Source organism: Schistocerca cancellata, chromosome 7 (assembly GCF_023864275.1).
Source record: "Schistocerca cancellata isolate TAMUIC-IGC-003103 chromosome 7, iqSchCanc2.1, whole genome shotgun sequence".
NCBI classification, from domain to species: domain Eukaryota; kingdom Metazoa; phylum Arthropoda; class Insecta; order Orthoptera; family Acrididae; genus Schistocerca; species Schistocerca cancellata.
The window spans coordinates 608,878,779-608,899,311 of NC_064632.1; the positions used below are offsets into that span (position 1 = coordinate 608,878,779).

A 20,533-nucleotide genomic window follows, 5' to 3' on the forward strand; every position below is an offset into this window, starting at 1 on the left:
AATACCAATTACTATTTCTACCTGCTACGGATTAAATATCCAAAGGAACAGTTTGCACATAACTTCAACAAAACTCGCGTACGTTTCGCTGGGTTTCCAAATGCCACCTCACCAGTGCCGCCACGGAAATTGCACCTTGAAACACCTAAATTCAGTTCGCGTCATTCTACACAGTCTAACATAACAGTCGTGACACTTCGCCTCGATGCCTCGATTTTGTTGCCTACAGTGCCCCAAGCGGCCGGTAGGTTGAACTGTAAGTTCGGCGCGATCGTGAAAGCGAATAGTGATTGATTATTTTGATTTATACAATGGTTTTTACCATCGGGAGCGTTTGTAGCGCAATAAATTGCAGCAACAACAGGAAGAAGGCACCACAGCTGTCTCTTTTTAGGTTTCCTAATGATCCTGAGAGGTATATACCATCATGTTACTAAACTATCGTCAGGATCCACTTGCAAACTATATGTGCATAAATGATGAATGTATCGTTTTAGGAGCCCCCACCATCTGCACTTAACACTCCCATCACAACACAGGACATCAGCCTCACACTCCGCACTAAACGCAACACTGCTCCTGGCCACGACTGCGTTACCTACCGCCACCTCAAACACTGCCCTCCCTCCTTCCTTTCCAACCTTGCCACCCTCTACAATGTCATCCTTGCCACTGGCTTCTATCCCGACCTGTGGAAAACCTCCCGTATCCTGATGTTCTCCAAACCCAACAAGCCTCCATCTGATGCCTCTTCCTATTATCCTATCTGTCTCACATCGGTGTTCAGCAAGCTCTTGGAATCCATTCTTTCCCGGCGCATCCATCTCCACCTCCACCAAAACCACCTCCTCCCAAACACCCAATGTGGCTTTCGACCTTCCTTCTCTGCTGATGACCAACTCCTCCGCCTCACTCATCTCCTCTCCCTCCAGCTTAACTCCCGTCGCTCCGCCATTTTCGTCTCACTTGACCTCGAAAAGGCCTACGACCGTGTCTGGCATCCCGGTCTCCTGTTTAAACTCCAAACCTACGCCCTTCCTATCAACTACATCCGTCTGATAGCCTCCTTCCTCTCCCACCACCCCTCCTATGTTACCATCCATAATGCCAATTCCCACACCTTCTACCCCTCTGCAGGTGTGCCCCAGGGCTCTGTCCTCTCCCCTCTCCTCTACCTCCTGTACACGGCAGATATGCCCCAGCCCCCCCCCCCCCCCCTCCAGTACACCTCTTGCAATATGCTGATGACACCGCATTCCTCGCCCTTGCTCCTACCCTCCAACGGTCCCAACGCCTTCTCCAGAATCACCTTGACCTTTTTGCTGCATGGTGTAACCAGTGGCTCCTGAAACTCAATCCTTCCAAGACCCAGGCAATCATCGTAGGTCGTACAGCTCGCTCCTTCCGGCTCCTGGATTTCTCCCTTACTGTCTGCGCACGTCCTGTCCGTCTCACCCCCACCCTCACCCACCTTGGCCTCACCATTGACCGTCACCTCACCTGGATCCCTCATCTCCGCTCCATCCAATCCAAAGCCCACAACTGCTTCTGACTCCTCAAACTCCTCTCTGGCCGGACGTGAGGGTTGCACCCCTCTACCATCCTCCACATCTACAAATCCTTAATCCGTCCCATCCTCTGTTATGCCAGTCCTGCCTGGATATCTGCCCCCCCCCCCCAAATTCTATAAGTCCCTCCAGATCCTTGAGTGTCATGCACTCCGCCTTGCCTTCCGTATACGCCTCCCGTCCCATACGCGGATCCTCTATGATCTCATTCCTTTCCCCCAAATGCTCCTATTCCTCGAACATATCCGCATCCTTGACACCTCCCGCCGTCTTGAACCCCCTCACCCCCTGGTTGCTCCTCTCCTCTCCCATCCCCGCCCCCTGCCACGTCTTCACCGTTGTGTCCCCCCTACCCTCCATCTCTACACCCTACATCTCCTTTCCCAAGGTGGCTTCCATCAACTCCCCCTCCCGGATGATGCCCTCTCTCCCTCCATTGATCCCTCCTATCAACTCTGATCCTCACTCCCCCTCCTTTCCTCTGTCCTTTTCCCGGGCTTCCTCACCCCCCTTCCGTCCTGTTTTCTCCTCACTAAACCTCTCCCTACCTCCCTTCTCCCCCCCCAAGTCCTTTTGTATTCCCCTCCTCTGCCTACCCCACTCCCTGTCGCGTCTGCCCCCCACCCCTCTTATGGGTCCTCATCCTCCATCAGCTCCTTTCCCGGTTCCCCCCTTCGCTTTTACTCTCCTTTCCCCCCTTCTTTTGTTTTCCCATCTTCTGTCCAGTTTCCCCCCACCTGCTATCGACTGTGGTATGTCACATTTGCCAACTTTTTAGTGCAGTGTTCCAGTGACTATTCAGTGTTGTTCGTCTTTCTCGTGTTGCGAACAGAAACCATGCTGTCGTTAGGTGTGAATTTTATGTCTTTTGCGAACAGAATCCAGACTGTCGCCGTGTTTTTTAATTGTTTGTCTATTGTTTTACCTGTCTGCTTCGTATGTATTTTATTAGCATCATCATACCTCTGTTCTTTGTTTTAAGTTCCACGATTTCTTTTCGCCATGTTACTCTTTGAGTCTCCGATTTTATCGCCTGTTTTTTATTATTTATTCTCTTCACCTTTCTAACAAAGTCTGTAGGCTGAAGAGCGGCATACTAAGCTGCAGCCAGCCCGCCCCCTTCGGGGGGACTTGAAATTCCATAAAGAAAAAAAAAATTTAGGAGCAGCAGTGGCATCAGTTTCTCACCACTCTCCAAGGAGACCTGGTTCCCCTGCCTCAGCACACCCGACCCGAATCCAACACCACTCCTGATGTGGTCCTTGCCTCTCCCAACCTCCTTGGGCGCATCACCGCATATGTCCTTGACCTCATTGGCAGTGACCATGCTCCTGTTCTCCTCACTATCTCTAATGGTCACCATCCCCGCAACGCTCCTCACCCTGACGTCCCTCCTAAACTTGTCCATGATTACTCGCGTGCCACCTGGTATGCCTACCGGGACTCCATTCACACCCAGGTTGACGGCCACGACCTTACCCTCCATTCTCCTGATGACATCTCCCACACTGCTGCCTTCCTGCACCAGACCTTGTCTGATGCTGTCGCCACCCATATCCCCGCCAAAGCCATCCACCCTCACCGCCCCACCCTGCCTCCACAGGCCGTCCTTCTCCTTCGAGAGTCCCGCCGCCTCTACCGCTCTTTTCTCCGCACTCGTGATCGGGATACACTTACCCGCTACCGGCAATTACAACGACACATCCACAACCTGCTTGTTGCGAAGAAACGCCATGCCTGGCGCCAGACATGTACACAACTCAACGCCACGCTCTCCATAAACTCTTCCAAATATGGGTCTGCTTTCCACCGCCTTACTGGGAACCGCCCCACCCCCCCAGTACCCTCTCCTCCTTAATGACCATCCCTTTCCTGAAAACCTCAGTAAGGCCAACCACTTTGCCTCCCACCTCTCTGATGTTTTTTCCATCCCAGATGATCCCAACGTTGATTATTCCCTCTTCCCTGATGTCATGGACTGAACGAATACCTCTGTTCCTCCCCTTGCTCCTAGCTTCCAGTACTTGGGCCACACCCCACCATCTGCACTTAACACTTCCATCACAACACAGGACATCAGCCTCACACTCCGCACTAAACGCAACACTGCTCCCGGCCATGACTGCGTTACCTACCGCCACCTCAAACACTGCCCTCCCTACATCCTTTCCATCCTTGCCACCCTCTACAATGTCATCCTTGCCACTGGCTTCTATCCCGACCTGTGGAAAACTTCCCGTATCCTGATGTTCTCCAAACCCAACAAGCCTCCATCTGATGCCTCTTCTTATCATCCTATCTGTCTCACATCGGTGTTCAGCAAGCTCTTGGAATCCATCCTTTCCCGGCGCATCCATCTCCACCTCCACCAAAACCACCTCCTCACAACACTCCCATCAGTACACAGGACATCAGCCTCACACTCCGCACTAAACGCAACACTGCTCCCGGCCACGACTGCGTTACCTACCGCCACCTCAAACACTGCCCTCCCTCCTTCCTTTCCATCCTTGCCACCCTCTACAATGTCATCCTTGCCACTGGCTTCTATCCTGACCTGTGGAAAACCTCCCGTATCCTGATGTTCTCCAAACCCAACAAGCCTCCATCTGATGCCTCTTCTTATCATCCTATCTGTCTCACATCGGTGTTCAGCAAGCTCTTGGAATCCATCCTTTCCCAGCGCATCCATCTCCACCTCCACCAAAACCACCTCCTCCAAACCACCCAATGTGGCTTTCGACCTTCCTTCTCTGCTGATGACCAACTCCTCCACCTCACTCATCTCCTCTCCCTCCAGCTTAACTCCCGTCGCTCCGCCATTTTTGTCTCACTTGACCTCGAAAAGGCCTACGACCGTGTCTGGCATCCCGGTCTCCTGTTTAAACTCCAAACCTACGCCCTTCCTATCAACTACATCCGTCTGGTGGCCTCCTTCCTCTCCCACCGCCCCTCCTATGTTACCATCCATAATGCCAATTCTCACACCTTCTACCCCTCTGCAGGTGTGCCCCAGGGCTCTGTCCTCTCCCCTCTCCTCTACCTCCTGTACACGGCGGATATGCCCCAACCCCCCCCCCCCTCCAGTACACCTCTTGCAATATGCTGATGACACCGCATTCCTCGCCCTCGCTCCTACTCTCCAACGGTCCCAACGCCTTCTCCAGATCACCTTGACCTTTTTGCTGCATGGTGTAACCAGTGGCTCCTGAAACTCAATCCTTCCAAGACCCAGGCAATCATCGTATGTCGTACCACTCGCTCCTTCCGGCTCCTGGATTTCTCCCTTACTGTCTGCGCACGTCCTGTCCACCTCACCCCCACCCTCACCTACCTTGGCCTCTCCATTGACCGTCACCTCACCTGGATCCCTCATCTCCGCTCCATCCAATCCAAAGCCCACAACCGCCTCCGACTCCTCAAACTCCTCTCTGGCAGGACGTGGGGGTTGCACCCCTCTACCATCCTCCACACCTACAAATCCTTAATCCGTCCCATCCTCTGTTATGCCAGTCCTGCCTGGATATCTGCCCCCCCCCCCCAAATTCTATAAGTCCCTCCAGATCCTTGAGTGTCATGCACTCCGCCTTGCCTTCCGTATACGCCTCCCGTCCCATACGCGGATCCTCTATGATCTCATTCCTTTCCCCCAAATGCTCCTATTCCTCGAACATATCCGCATCCTTGACACCTCCCGCCGTCTTGAACCCCCTCACCCCCTGGTTGCTCCTCTCCTCTCCCATCCCCGCCCCCTGCCACGTCTTCACCGTTGTGTCCCCCCTACCCTCCATCTCTACACCCTACATCTCCTTTCCCAAGGTGGCTTCCATCAACTCCTCCTCCTGGACGATGGCCTCTCTCCCTCCATTTATCCCTCCTATCAACTCTGATCCTCACTCCCCCTCCTTTCCTCTGTCCTTTCCCTGGGCTCCCTCTTCCCTCCTTCCGTCCTGTTTTCTCCCCACTAAAACTCTCCCTACCTCCCTTCTCCCCCCAAGTCCTTTTGTATTCCCCTCCTCTGCCTACCCCACTCCCTGTCACGTCTGCCCCCCACCCCTCTTATGGGTCCTCATCCTCCATCAGCTCCTTTCCCGGTTCCCCCCTTCGCTTTTACTCTCCTTTCCCCTCTTTTTTGTTTTTCCATCATCTCTCCAGTTTCCCCCCACCTGCTCTCGGCTGTGGTATGTCACATTTGCCAACTTTTTAGTGCTGTGTTCCAGTGACTATTCAGTGTTGTTCGTCTTTCTCGTGTTGCGAACAGAAACCATGCTGTCGCTAGGTGTGAATTTTATGTCTTTTGCGAACAGAATCCAGACTGTCGCTGTGTTTTTCAATTGTCTGTCTATTGTTTTACCTGTCTGCTTCGTATGTATTTTATTAGCATCATCATCCCTCTGTTCTTTGTTTTAAGTTCCACGATTTCTTTTCGCCATGTTACTCTTTAAGTCTCCGATTTTATCGCCTGTTTTTATTATTTATTCTTTTCATCTTTCTAACAAAGCCTGTAGGCTGAAGAGCGGCATACTAAGCTGCTGTCAGCCCGCCCCCTTGGGGGGGAATTGAAATTCAATAAAGAAAAAAAAAAAAAAAAATTTAGGAGCAGAAAATGGCTTGTTAATAGCAGACGAGAAGACCTTATGAAGAAAGACCCAGTTTACCTGTATAATAATATTAGGTTTTGTCCACTACATTTCGTAGAAAACCAGTTCATGAACGCAGACAATAACAAACTCGTGTGGAATGCAGTACCCACACTGTTTGACATCCTAAATAAGCCACCTCAACTGACGATGAAGAGGAAACTGCCACAAAGATTCGACAGTCAATCTAAAGCTGTAAAACATTCGTATGACACAGAATCAGCCAGTTCAGCTCTCCATGTATCAGTGCCAGATTCGTGCGAATCGTCACCACAGACGTGCTTTGACGATAAAGTGGTTAGATTAAGTCATGGAGGTAAGAATAAGGGGAGATGGCGCTACATATTCTTTTTTTTTTTCTTTATTGTGATTTCATTCCCCTGCCCCATATGGGCAGGGGAGGGCTGTCAGGGGCACAATCCGCCGCTCTTCAGCCGAGTGACACGACAACTAAAACAAGAATAAAATGATACATACATAAGGAGATAAAAAAAAGGGTAACATAAAACAGAGTAAGGGGAGAAAATGGAGGTAAATAGACATTGGCATGCAGACGTTCGTGGGGGACAGTTAAAAAAGTCACCAGAAAGTTAAAAAACACAGTTGGCGATTCTTGAAATACAGAGAAGACACTGAATGCGCATGCACAGGTTAAAAGTTGGCCACAGTATTAAAAACACTCCGAAACAACACACTTAAAACCCACTTGGAGCACACACGACGAAGAGTAAAACTACCAGGTTGGACCTGCCAAGGGAAAGGTCAGAGAGGATGGAAAAAGAGGGGAGAGCACGGGGCAGCTGAGGAAGCGGTGGGATGAAGAGAGGAGGGGCAACCGTGGGTTCAAGAAGAGGCAGGAGACACGTGGGATGGGAGAGGAAAAGGGAAGACGGAAGGGGGGAGCGCAGAGACACTGAAAGGAAGCACAAGAGATGGAGGGGGAGTAGGAGGGGAAAGCCGCTCGGAAGGAGGGAGGGGGAGGATAGGGAGCCCTGAGGAGGAGGCAGGAAGAGGGGGTTAGAGTTGGTAGGAAGGGTAGATGTCAGGGTGACGCTCATCATCTAGGAGGGGTAGATGGTGGAAGTTGTGTTGGGAAAGGAGATGGAGGGTGTGGAGATGGAGAGAGGGAGGGAGACAACAGTAAAGGCGTGGCAACTGGTTGGCGGTGGAGAGGAAGGGAGACCCTAGGGGGTGAGGGGGATCAAGGCGGCGGACAATATATAGTGTGCGGATGTGTTCAAGGAAAAGGAGAAGGGGGGGGGGGAAGGGGATGAGGTCGTAGAGGATGCGCGTGGGGGACGGAAGGCGGATGCGGAAGGTGAGGCGGAGTGCATGGCGTTTGAGGATTTGGAGGGCTTTATAGAATCGGGGAGGGGCAGAAATCCAAGCGATGCTGGCATAACAAAGGATGGGGCGGATCATGGATTTGTAGGTGTGAAGGATGGTGGAAGGATGCAGACCCCATGTCCAGCTGGACAGGAGTTTCAGGAGGCGGAGGCAGTTGTGAGCTTTGTTTTGGATGGTAAGAAGATGGTTAGTCCAGGTGAGGTGGCTGTCGAGTGTGAGGCCAGGGTATTTGAGGGTAGGAGTGAGGTGGATAGGATGGCCATAAATGGTGAGGTAGAAATCATGGAGGCGAAAGGAGCGGGTGGTGCAGCCTATGATGATCGCCTGGGTCTTGGAGGGATTAACACGGAGAAACCACTGGTTACACCAAGCGGTGAATTGGGCAAGGTGGGTTTGGAGGGTATGTTGGGACTGTTGAAGGGTAGGATAAAGGGCTAGGAAGGCAGTGTCATCAGCGAACTGGAGAAGATGAACAGGAGGGGGAGGTTTGGGCATATCAGCAGTGTACAGGAGATAGAGGAGAGGGGAAAGGACAGAACCTTGGGGCACGCCGGCAGAGGGGTAGAAAGTACGCGAGTTGGAATTGTGGATAGTCACATAGGAGGGACGATGGGAGAGGAAGGAAGCAACGAGACGGCTGAAGTTGATGGGGAGAGCATAGGTCTGGAGTTTGAAGAGGAGCCCGGGATGCCAGACACGGTCATAGGCGTTCTGGAGATCAAGGGAAACAAAGATAGCAGAGCGACGGGAGTTAAGTTGGAGGGAAAGAAGATTGGTAAGGTTGAGCTGGTCGTCGGCAGAGAAGGTAGGCCGGAAGCCACATTGGGTAAGAGGAAGGAGGTGGTGCTGGTTAAGGTGGCGGTGAATACGGTGAGAGAGGATGGCCTCAAAGGCCTTACTGAACATGGAGGTGAGGCAGATGGGACGATAGGAAGAGGTAGCAGAGGGGGGTTTGTTAGGCTTAGGGAACAGTAAGACATGGGAAGTCTTCTACACGTCAGGGTAAAATCCAGTGGAGAGGAGGACATTGTACAGGGTAGCAAGGACAGACAGGAAGGATGGAGGGGATTCCTTGAGGTGACGGTAGGTGATGCCATCATGACCAGGGGCGGTGTTGCGTTTGGAGCAGAGGACGAGTGTGATGTCTTGCGTGGTGATGGGTGTGTTGATGTCTGAAGGGGGTAACCGATCCAAGTACTGGAAGCTAGGGGCGAGCAGGGGGACAGAAGTGTCAGTGCGGTCAAGGACGGTGGGGAAGAGGGAGTAATCAAAATGGGGATCGTCAGGAATGGAGAAGACGTCGGATAGGTGGGAAGCAAAATGGTTAGCCTTACTGAGGTTGTCAGGAAAGGGTCGATCGTCATGGAGGATAGGGTAATGCGGGGTGGGATGGCTACCAGTAAGGCGGTGGAAGGCTGACCAGTACTTGGAGGAGTTGACAAGGAGGGTGGAGTTGAGGCATGTGCATGTCTGGTGCCAGTCCCGGCGTTTCTTTGCTGTAAGGAGGTTCCGGATATGTTGCTGTAATTGCCGGTGGCAGGTGAGAGTATCCCAGTCATGAGTGGGGAGGAAGGAGTGGTAGAGCCTGCGGGATTCACGCAGAAGAAGGACGGCCTGTGGAGGAAGTGTAGGACGGTGAGGGTGGATGAGTTTTGTAGGGACATGAGCCTCCACAGCGTCAGTGATGGTCTTCTGAAGGAAGGAAGAGGCATGGGTGATGTCATCAGGGTGGTGGAAAGTGAGGGGGTGGCTTTCGACCTGTAAGGCAATGGATTCCCAGGCGCTACGTATTCCAGCCGTACTACGTTTTGAAGCCATGGGGGCGTGGCTCACTGCCATGACACTCTGACCAAAACATTGCCAGTGTGCTATAGCGCTGTGTGTATTAAAGTCGCTAATTGAACAATATACGCATGTAACATCATCAAATTGATTGTTTCAAAGTTTTTGTTTAAAATAAAATCTCGTAATGGCGAAATTCCGCGTTTCTTCTGATTAAAAATAGTTTTTAATGTAATATTATGAATAGCTAGTCTTCAATGTAAACGATACAATTTTGTTAATTCAGTAATAAATGTGTGTCACAAACTAGGGTTCTTTCTTTACTTATTCTTACGATCATCTAATACAACCATCTGATTGGACGAAGCAATGCCAGATTTACGAAAAGTGACGACGTCTTTTCCGATTTTCGTGACATACAAACCAAAACTTTTCAGTTGTTTGAGTTCGGAATGATGTATTGTAGCAGCTATTTACTAATGTGTAACAGACTGATTGTGGTTCTGACCACCACATATACCTGAAGAGGTAACCAAATGATCTGTGTTGTTAATTATTTAAACAATGCAGCAGCAGATAAATAAGTCTGATAAAATAACTCAATGTGAGTTAATGTTTAGCCAACAACCTGTCACATTGTGCACAACTTCATTCTGTTGTCAAGTGGAATAGAACTGCGGAGAATCCCAAGAAATATAAATTAGGTGTTTGTTATACACAAAAAAGGTACTTTTAGTTTGGATAACATTGACCCTGAAGAAGAAAACAAAACTCTTTGCCATACAGTTCATAGACACTTCAATACATACCCACATTTCTTCTCTTAAGTGGTATGCAGCAGCTCTAGTATGAGACTTGGGCACTTTTTTTAGTAACTAACAAATCAACTGCGGCAGCAGCACTTACATGACATGTCTGTTAGCCAAGGCAGTATAACAGTGTTCCAATTTTCATCTGTTATGGGAGTCATTTTAATATTAGTAAGGAGTTCTACTTATTGCTTTCTTACCTTAGGTTCCAATTTCTTATTTTGGTATGGAAGAGATTTCTTAACAGGGCATAAACCATTCTACATTGAGCTTTGTTTATGTCATTCCCTATTTTATAATTTTCATTCTTTTAAATGCAAGCCTTTCTTGTCAAGCAGACAGGTATTTACAGTGGCACAAAATGAAATGATGAGGGATTGAGACAGATCATGGAGCAAAACTTTATATCATAGTTAGAGAAGTGTGGAATGTCTCAATCAATAAGCAGAAGCTTCATTGCTTGCCAGTGACAAAGTTTTACTAACATTGAAACTAGGATTTGCTTTTGAAATAATTGTCCTAATAAAAATATAGGCTATATATTCCTTATTCATTCATAAAAAGTATGGGGACTGGGAATGAAATAAAGCATAAATATTAGGTACTATATTCAGAATTTTATTCCAGCAAAAAAGCTTTTCTTGATCTGTTATCCACTTTGTTGAATTGCTTGTTACAGGTATACAGAAAAATTATTACAATGTGACTGTTTTCAGTTAACTGACTTTTTCATAAGATTGTGGAATTTAAAAATAACACAGTTCTATGTAAAAAAAAGTATTATATGAAATTGTAACAAAGTCCACATCATTGCTTGTTGATAATGAAAGAAATGTCTCAGTCTCCTGACTGATACAAATGTAATACTATTTACCATTCCACATACATATGATTTATCACAGTGGTCTTGCATAAACCAGGAAAGTAGTCAAGCAAACAAACATAAGAAAATATGCAAGCATTTATAAAATGTCTTACTACAGATATAAATGTTGTGGGCTGTAGTTTCTGTACAACAGATGGGTTACATTTCAATGGATTAGGGGAGATGCTGCTAGAAAATTTAGTGCCCAATGAAGTAGTGAAAAATCAATAATGCTCACCTGTGAACACTACTATCTCTCATTTTTGAAGGATAAGCCACTGTCAGACTAGATCACAAAAAAATATAATTTGTAATGACACACAAGCAAAAACCTTAACATACCACACAATGATGGGAATGCATTTCAATGTGCCAAAAATGAGGCAATTCTATTTCTCATTAATATGTTGTCACTCATGGAAACTTAATTAACTACACTGGCTAGAACATACTACAGCATACTCTGTCAAACAATGGCTAAATATTTCAAAAAGAAATGTATGTCCCATTTGGAAGCACACAGATCACAAGCTATTGCAGAACTAGTACTGCATACTGGTATGGTGGAGTATCAATCACTTGGAAACACTACATATAATGTAGTTCCAAATGTATGTTTGAGGAAGATATATTTGAAAGGTATTACACACACACACATAAAATTATAATTGTCTGACTCCATCACACACCAAGAACAAATTTTCATAGATACACTGAATATGCTAGTACTATTAGTTTTAAGATACAGACATCACAAACATTTTATAGCTGGTTATATCAACATAGACATAACAGAAAAGGAAGAATGTGCATCATTTATTAATTACAATAAGGTTACATTCCCAGTTTGCCTCAATATAATGAGTGCTTTATACAAGATGCCTCACACACTAGACCTCTGTGTACAAATATCAGTTACTGACCTTTAAAGAGTACCAGTTTTGTATAGGTTGTCCTGATTTTATTTTCATGCAATGCATCACCTATTCTCTTGGCTGCATGTTTTTGCCGTGTCAGGAGGTATCGTGTGGCAATTGCTTTAATCAGCAGTATCATATGATTGTCCAAGGGATGCTGATTTTTCATGTGGTCTGCTAACTCCTTAAACACTGGCTTGAATATGAATTCACTAAGCACCTCAGACAAACATTTGGAAAATGATTTTTCAAAGGAACTTTTGAATTACCTGTAGTATAGCACCTGAACACTTTTTCTGCACACACACACACAGATGTCAACAACATCATTCGATGGTAAAACCAACCATCCCCTACTCTTTCTATGAGTGAGAGAATAAGCAACATGGCTACCATCCCCTCTCAAGACGGATAAACATGGTTCACATTTTAAGGTTTTTTCTAAGTGACACACCACAAATCCAGCTATATATACTAAAATATGGACTGCCACTTCAGAGAGATAAGTTCCAGTAGCAAAGTAATAGTGGTCGTTGTCAGTTGTCGCTGCACTATTTTCCGTGCTGCTTAGTAACTGCCACCGTTCCGAAGTGTTATCTATGTGATCTTCAACATTGGAACTGCTGAAAGTAAGAATGGGAATATCTTCCAAAGTTATACAATTCCCTCTTTCTGATCCACAGATCTCACTATGAATTAGTAGCCTCTTGTATGCTGCAACAAACTGGCGAGCAGTGGGGTTGTTATTCCAACCACCACGACTTCGGATGGCACTAAAGAACATTTCCAAGTGGTCCTGAGAACATTTGTAAAGAGGTAGAAACTTCAGTAGAGGAGCAGGAGTTTGTGTCCCCACTACTTTTTTATACATGTGTAAAACACTGGATATACACACCAGGAATCCAATAAACCCTGTCTTTCTATTTGAGTCAACAACTCTCATTGCTTGAGGATTTGGACCAACAGCGAGTTCCTTGATGTATCTCTGTGCTTTTAAAAGAAATCTCTCTACAGCACTAAAATTTGCTGTATTTAATGCCTGCTTGAAACCACTTTGTAAAAGTGTTCTGGAATTGCAGACATCAAAGAGACAGTTGAAAATGTGTATAAATTTTACTGTTGCAGATGCCTGTTCAAAACCTGGGAGTTTCATATCACAACAGTACTGTATGGCATCTGCCATGGAATTGCTAAGCAGCTGAGTAGCCAGTTTCACCTTCATTTTATTTTTAAAAAAATTAAGGTGATTAGCAGTGATCTTGTTGCCTATGTGGAGCCCTTCCTTGACCTGCAATTTATGTGACAATTCCAAGAAGTGCCAAGAAATGACACCACCTTGCTCATCTCAAAGAAATTTTTTATCTCCTTAAGCGTTGCGCACAAATTTCAACATATGTGGAGGGTTTAGGAAAAATGACATTTCATGATCATTCCCTTCAACTGAAAAAGTACTTTTCAAAGTTTCACAATTGAGATTACAGCCTAAATATCTAGCCATTGACAAATTGCTAGCTGAACCATCACATGTGAGTGAAACAACTTTCACACCACTTTAATTGGCAAGATCAATGCACTGTTTCACTATCTCAGCTTTTTGCTCGCCAGTTATACCAGCAGTCAGGAAATACCCAACTGGGAGCTTCCAAGAAGCATTAATAGCCACAAGAATGAGCACAAATGCTGCTTTGGCAATGGGCAAATTATGGGTCGACAGAAGCGTCCGATCCCACGCGTCAGCTTTGACCCGTGACGTAAGGGTGTTGTCGTGTGTGACGTCATGACGGCGCAGAGTTTGGTTTGAGTGTGGCTGTCTCCAGTTCTGTTTTATCTTATTTTATTTACTTTTCTGATCTGTTCGTTCTATCTTGTGAGATTTTTTTTAAAATTTAAAAACGCTTATTACTTATTTTAATTATCTGTTTCCTCCAATTTCTGTTTTAGTTTATTATATTTATCTTTCTGATCTGTTCGTTCTATCCCGTGAGATTTTTTTTTTTTTAAAAGACAAAAAACATTAATCAGCTACTGAAGAATCTTTATCTTCTATGGGTTGCTGGGGTTACGACCCCTGGGGAGGTGGGTGGGTATTCATGCATGGCTGTCTTCACTTACACGTTGTAGCTACGCAAGGCGTCTAAATTTGTTTATATTTAGTTTGCCCCCCGAGCAAAGACAGTGCAATAAAAATGTTGTACAACACAGTAGACCAGACAAAGTGAGATGTTCACAAACTACTGCCTTAAATATTCACATAACTGATCATATTTAATTCACATGTGTATTCAATTACTTTCAGAGTTAGAGCTAAATAATAGCAACTGAAAACTAAGTTAGCTATACCCTCTCTCCAAAGCCCCATAAACACATCTTGTTTGTAATACGTACTGGAACATTTCAGTTACGTTACACTACTGGGAAACACTGTTCATCACCACCAATATTTACTGAAATACGGTACATAGAATGGCAAATCTACACAGTGTCCTGTTTAGACCTATACTTTACGCCAGTTAGTGTAGTGTTAGCTTTTAATTTGGTACACGATGAAGACAAAGTGAGTTACTCAGCACTTCGATAATCGATGATACGTACGTATTATACTGAAACGTGAACTTGAAAACTAAGAATTTAATTCTTTGAATTAACATACCTTTTGGAAATGTTTTGGGTGTGTAGGGAAAACTGATGGTACAGCATTTTCACGCAGCCTTACTGTTGAGAGGGAAGTTCGGTCTATGTCCTCTTCTCGAAAATGTTCAGAACATATAGTGCTCCATTTAGATGCACGCCATTCTCCCACAGAGCTTTCTGACTTTCATTTTTAGGAAATCTAAAATTATACAGGAGAAAAATACGCTATAGTACAAGTACAGATGTAGCACACGTTCGGGGGCGACCGAAGCGTCCGATCCCACCCGTCGGCTTTGACCCATGACGTAAGGCTGTTGCGGTGTGTGACGTCACGACGGCGCGGAATTTAGTTTGTGAGAGTGGCGTGTTTGTAGGTGTCGTTTTAATGCGATCGGTGGTGCTCTTTGGTGGTGTGTTAGGTGATGTTTTTGGTTTAGTTTGCGAGTGTGCCGTCGTGTGTGAATTTTGGTAAATTGGTTTTTTTATGTTTTTGGTAGGTATGGATATGACTGACAGGGTCAACAGTTTTCAGTTGTCGGCTATGATGGGGGACAGAGGGTTGTCTGTAATAAAATTTCTTCAACTATTCGAATTTTTGGATGAAGTCGTGAAGTGTTCAGTATGCTGTGAAGAAATGAGGCTTACTTAAAGTTCCGGTGTCTCGGACCAGGGACGGCTGTATGTGGAGATGTTGTAAGGATAACAGGGCGAGGGAAGAGTTCGATCACAATGTGTGGCTGTATCGGGAGATGATTTTGAGCTATATAGGTCAAGGGAAGTGTTAGGTCCTAATTTATGGGATCGGGAGCTGCTGTTGAGCTATATAAGTCAAGGGAAGTGTCCGATTCCAGATGATATTGTGTTTAGTGGTATTTGGGGAGTTTTGTGATGTCGGTTTTTTTCGGCGTTTTCCGTGGTTTTGTATGGGGGTGGGTGTCTAAATTTGTTTATATTTAGTTTGCCCCCACCCAAAAACCCCCTATTTCCCACGCTTGTCCCGTTTGTGTCATTAGGATTTTTGTGGAACGTGTGTATGTTTGTTTTTCGATTTATTTTCGTCCTCATAATGTGTACGTAACGGCTTTATATGCGCCATGTTGGAATCGTGGTTTATGGTCGTTTCCGCCATATTTGTGACGTCATGGGTCAAAGCAGACGGGCGGGATCGGACGCTTCCGTATTTCCTACGTTCGTTCACAATGAAGTTGTAGAATCACACTTAACGAGACAACTTACACATGAAATGTTATTCCCTTTGATTTCGCATCACAATCAGAACGATTCGTACATCCGAACACCACACAAGTCACCATAATAGCGCAAAATCCTTCCAAAAGCGAGCGACAAGCCTATGCACACAAGACTACAGCAGCAATGTTTTGGTCATACTGAGATGGCTACCCTCGGCTTCACATAGCTTCGCAGCTGTGACGTCATGGCGTCTCCCTCTATTATTTTTTACAAGGTCTTTGCTCTATTCTTACCTCCATGGATTAAGTGCAGCTATTCATGTCTTACAAAAGCGTGTGAAGTGTCAGAATGTGCAGATCGAGCTAAACTATTACGGGGCAAGGAAAGTGCCTACAGACAGATTGTTTGAAAATTATTCAAATATTTGGATTTTCGTGAAATGTAATGTAATCAGCTCATTATAATGTTTTCAGCATATTTCTGCCACTATTTGGCAGTTGCTTTACCCACTTTGAATAATATAAAGATTAAGGTCGTACTTGTGGCAACAGGCAACAACGACACACACAGTAGGCCTACAGAACGATAAACGAGCTGTCGATCGCTTTTGCATGTAGAGGTACATGTCTGTGCTTCTTACATGTGAATCTGTGTATCTATATTCTTTTGATATCAACGTGGTAAGCTGCAATTCTGTCCAATGTCACAAGTGTTTCTTCACGAATGTGTTGTAGCTTGCCACTCTATTCATGGTTTTTGTCCATACTTGCGCTTATTTTAGAATCATTAATAGTAGCATATATGCCTTCCGATAATAAACAAACTCTTGGAGGCAAGAAAATAACTCGAATAATTCGGAAATTACGTAAGAAATGGATGTAAACAAACATCATGCTTACAACGCGTCTGACGTTCACCTTACCTGCCGCTTGGAGCGCTAGTGTTGCTCCATCTGTCAAACGGCAACTTTTACAGCAGTGAGTGTCGCGACTGTTATGTTAGACTGTGCTACACACGTCAGTTCTTGGCATAGGGGGAAACCCCGTTTTAGCTTTGTGACGTAACTAGCTTTCTCAAACTATTTATTACACATACAGAACGCATATAAATTAACAACGTTTGTAGGTATGCCAGTGGAGAACACATAATAAACCAGTGGTGGCAAATGTTCTCATTTACAATATCGCCGTTAGAATGCCTATAGAATCTTACTGTCAGTCCAAATACTTTAATAATTTTTGATGTCGTAGCGACTTCATCAGCGAACGTCTGCTCTCACGTTTTTTGTTCTGCTTTCATTTGAGGAGACTCTATACTTGTTCCTAACGAAAGGAAGTTTTGTATCGATGTATTCTTTTGTGCAGGGTAACCACTTGTTTCGGTTGGATCCACCACCATCTTTGTTATCACAAAAAGTGAATAGTGGCTATTACACATTCTCAGACACATATGTAGTAGCTCACTGAAACAGGGCCTTTTTCCATGTAGACTGAAATACGCTATTGTTAAACCATTGCATAAGAAAGGGGATAGATCTGATGCTAACAACTACAACTGAGTCTCACTTCTGACAGTTTTATCCAAACCAAATTTCTTGCTAAAGTAATGTATTCAAGAGTAGACTCACATGTTTGAAAAAATGAAGTACAGTAGAGTTCCGTTAATCCGAACTAATTAGGACCAGACCTTGTTCGGATTACCGATTTGTTCGGATTAGCCGGAATTACGGTGACGAGTTTATAGAATGAAGTATACCAAGTAGATAAGGAGGTACACAATGATAACAAATGGGAACAAGTGTGGGAACTCCGTGCCCTTGTTGTTGTGCATTGTTGAGCCCTTTATAGTATTTGCGGTCAGTGAACTTCCAGTTGGCTCGCAAAGCGCTTGGTTATGTTAGTTATCGATCGCTGGCACGTGTAACAGTTGTACTGCATTCGTTCAGATGTACTGGTTTAAGTGTTTTCGTCATGAGTAAACGGAAACATACATCGTTAACTCTCAGAGAAAAAATGAATGATTTGGAGCGGATAGACAATGGTGAAAATGTATCTAAGCTGGCAACGTTACTGGGTGTTGCTAAAGCAGCCATTTTTGATTGGAAGAAGAACCGAGTGAAGCTTGAAAAGTACTGTGCAACGTCTTCAGGAAAAACACTCGAAATTTTGCAGAATTTGAAACAGTCCCAGTACAAACAAGTGAATGAAGCTGTTTTCCTTCAGTTTACCTAGGAAAGAGAAAGGGGAACTTCGAGTGGAGCACTGGTTCAGGAGAACGCTGTTTACCAGAAGAGGTTAATTAATGGTGATGAGTCTTTTAGTGCAAGTATGGGTTGGTTGGACAGATTCAAAAAATGTCATGGAATCCATCAGCTAACAATTACTGGAGAGAAGCTTTCTTCTGACCGTGATGCAGCGAAGGAATACTTCGGTGAGTTTGAAAAAATTATAAGAGAGGGAAAGTATTCTCCCCAACAAATTTATAACGCGAGACTGGCCTTAATTTGAGGTCATTGCCAACAAAAAGCCTAGCATCAAAAGCAGAACATGCCCTTAGTTATAAAATGTGCAAAGTTCATGTGACTTAATTAGCATGCAGGAACACTGCTGGTAATCGCACTGCTGCCTTTAATGCTGATCAGTAAATCTGCTAGGCCCAGAGCTTTTAAAAAGTGCAACATGAAATCCCTGCCCATATATTATCGCAACCAGAGAGAAGTATGGATGAATGGTAAGCTGTTCAAAGAACGGTTTCAGTCAGTTTGTTCCCTCTGTTCGGCGGTTTTCTAAGGAAAAATCATTTGTCTTCCAGTGCAATCCTTTTCATTGATAAAGGGCCATCTCATCCCAGCACTGAGGAATTATCTGATGGAGAAATTGTGGCGAAGTTTTTGCTGCCGAATGATACACCACTTCTACAGCCGATGGACCAGAGCATACTGCAAACATTAAAACTGATTTACCGAAAACAATTTTTAAGAATGCTGATCCAAGATGATAGGATTCATTTAGTGGACAAAATAAATAATACCAATGTGAAGGTTTTTCTTTATTGGGGCACTGAGGCATGGCAGAATATTTCAGAAAATACTCTGAGAAAATCTTGGAGAAAACTCTGGACATCTCTTGAACTTCAAGACAACCTAGTTGAAAATAAAGAGGAAAATCTACTACAAATGATACAACCCCTGGATGTGAAGAAGCTAGTGGAGGAGATGTAGATGAGTGGATTGCAGTGAATGGAGTGTGTGTGGAGAACCTTACTGACACTGATTTAGTTGCTGCTGTGACTCAAGACCAGGAAGAAGTGGACTGCTGTGACAAGAGTGACAATGAGCCTGAAAGCGACAAAGGAGAGCTGGTGTCACACAGTGTCGCAGCAGAAGCCCTTGACCTCGTGTTACGTTATTTTGAGCAACTGCTAAACCTGCTCATTTGTTGAAACTTCCTGGCAGATTAAAACTGTGTGCCCGACCGAGACTCGAACTCGGGACCTTTGCCTTCCGTGGGCAAGTGCTCTACCAACTGAGCTACCGAAGCACGACTCACGCCTGGTACTCACAGCTTTACTTCTGCCAGTACCTCGTCTCCTACCTTCCAAACTTTACAGAAGCTCTCCTGCGTACCTTCCAGAACTAGCACTCCTGAAAGAAAGGATATTGCGGAGACATGGCTTAGCCACAGCCTGAGGGATGTTTCCAGAATGAGATTTTCACTCTGCAGCGGAGTGTGCGTTGATATGAAACTTCCTGGCAGATTAAAACTGTGTGCCCGACCGAGACTCGAACTCGGGAACCTTCATATCAGCGCACACTCTGCTGCAGAGTGAAAATCTTATTCTGCTCATTTGTTGTTTATGAGATGATGGCGCAACTATGTGTCATATAACAGACTGTCTTCATTATGCCAAAAAACAATGACTGAGTTTCTGTCATCTAAAAAGTAGGGATAAAATGTCCTCTGTATTTTAGTAAGTTTGACGGCTTTTCTTTCATGGTTATGCATTATTTAAACCTAATGTTTTCTTACCATTTTTTCTAATACATGTTTACTGTATTGTGTGAATTAAAATACTGTGTATGTACAGCAGTTTACCGCACAGTTTTGCATACTTAGATTAAGATTTTTCATGTTTGAAATAACTGAACATTCAGATAACCAGGGTTCGGATTAGTGGGACTCAGCTGTACTAACAAAATGTCAATTTGGTTTTCAGAAAGGTTTTTCAACAGAAAATGCTGTTTATGGTTTCGCTGATCAAATATTAAATGCATTGAATAACCGAACATGGCTCATTGGGATATTTTGTGATCTCTCAAAGGCTTTTGATTGTGTGAATAATGAAATTCTTCTAGATAAGCTTAAGTATTGTGGCATGAGTGGGACAATGCACAAATGGTTTAATTCATACTTAACTGGAAAAATGCAGAAGGGTAAAATTAACAGTACAGATAGTCTGCAAAAACCAACAGAATCCTCTAACTGGGGAGGTATCAAGAATGGTGTCCCACTGGGTTCAGTCTTGGGTCCCTCATTGATCTTAATGTATATTAACGACTTGCCACTCTATATTTCATGAAGATGCAAAGCTAGTTCTATTTGCTGATGACACAAGTATAGTAATCACACACAACAAGCAACAATCAGCTGAGGAGATTGCAAATAATGTCTTTCAGAAAAGTATTAAGTGCTTCTCTGCAAATGGCCTCTCATTAAATTTTCAGAAAACACACTTTATACAATTCTGTATAGTAAATGCCATAAGACCATTGGTAAATATAGAC

At 44.8% G+C, this 20,533-nt stretch overlaps 1 non-coding gene across 1 annotated transcript; it reads right to left on the reverse strand.

Annotated features, from left to right (window-relative positions):
* Window positions 1–19,215: 19,215 nt before the first annotated feature.
* On the reverse strand, window positions 19,216–19,290 carry Trnap-cgg (transfer RNA proline (anticodon CGG)). The gene has a single exon. It is a non-coding gene; the product is annotated as a tRNA-Pro (tRNA).
* Between the last annotated feature and the right edge of the window lie 1,243 nt (window positions 19,291–20,533).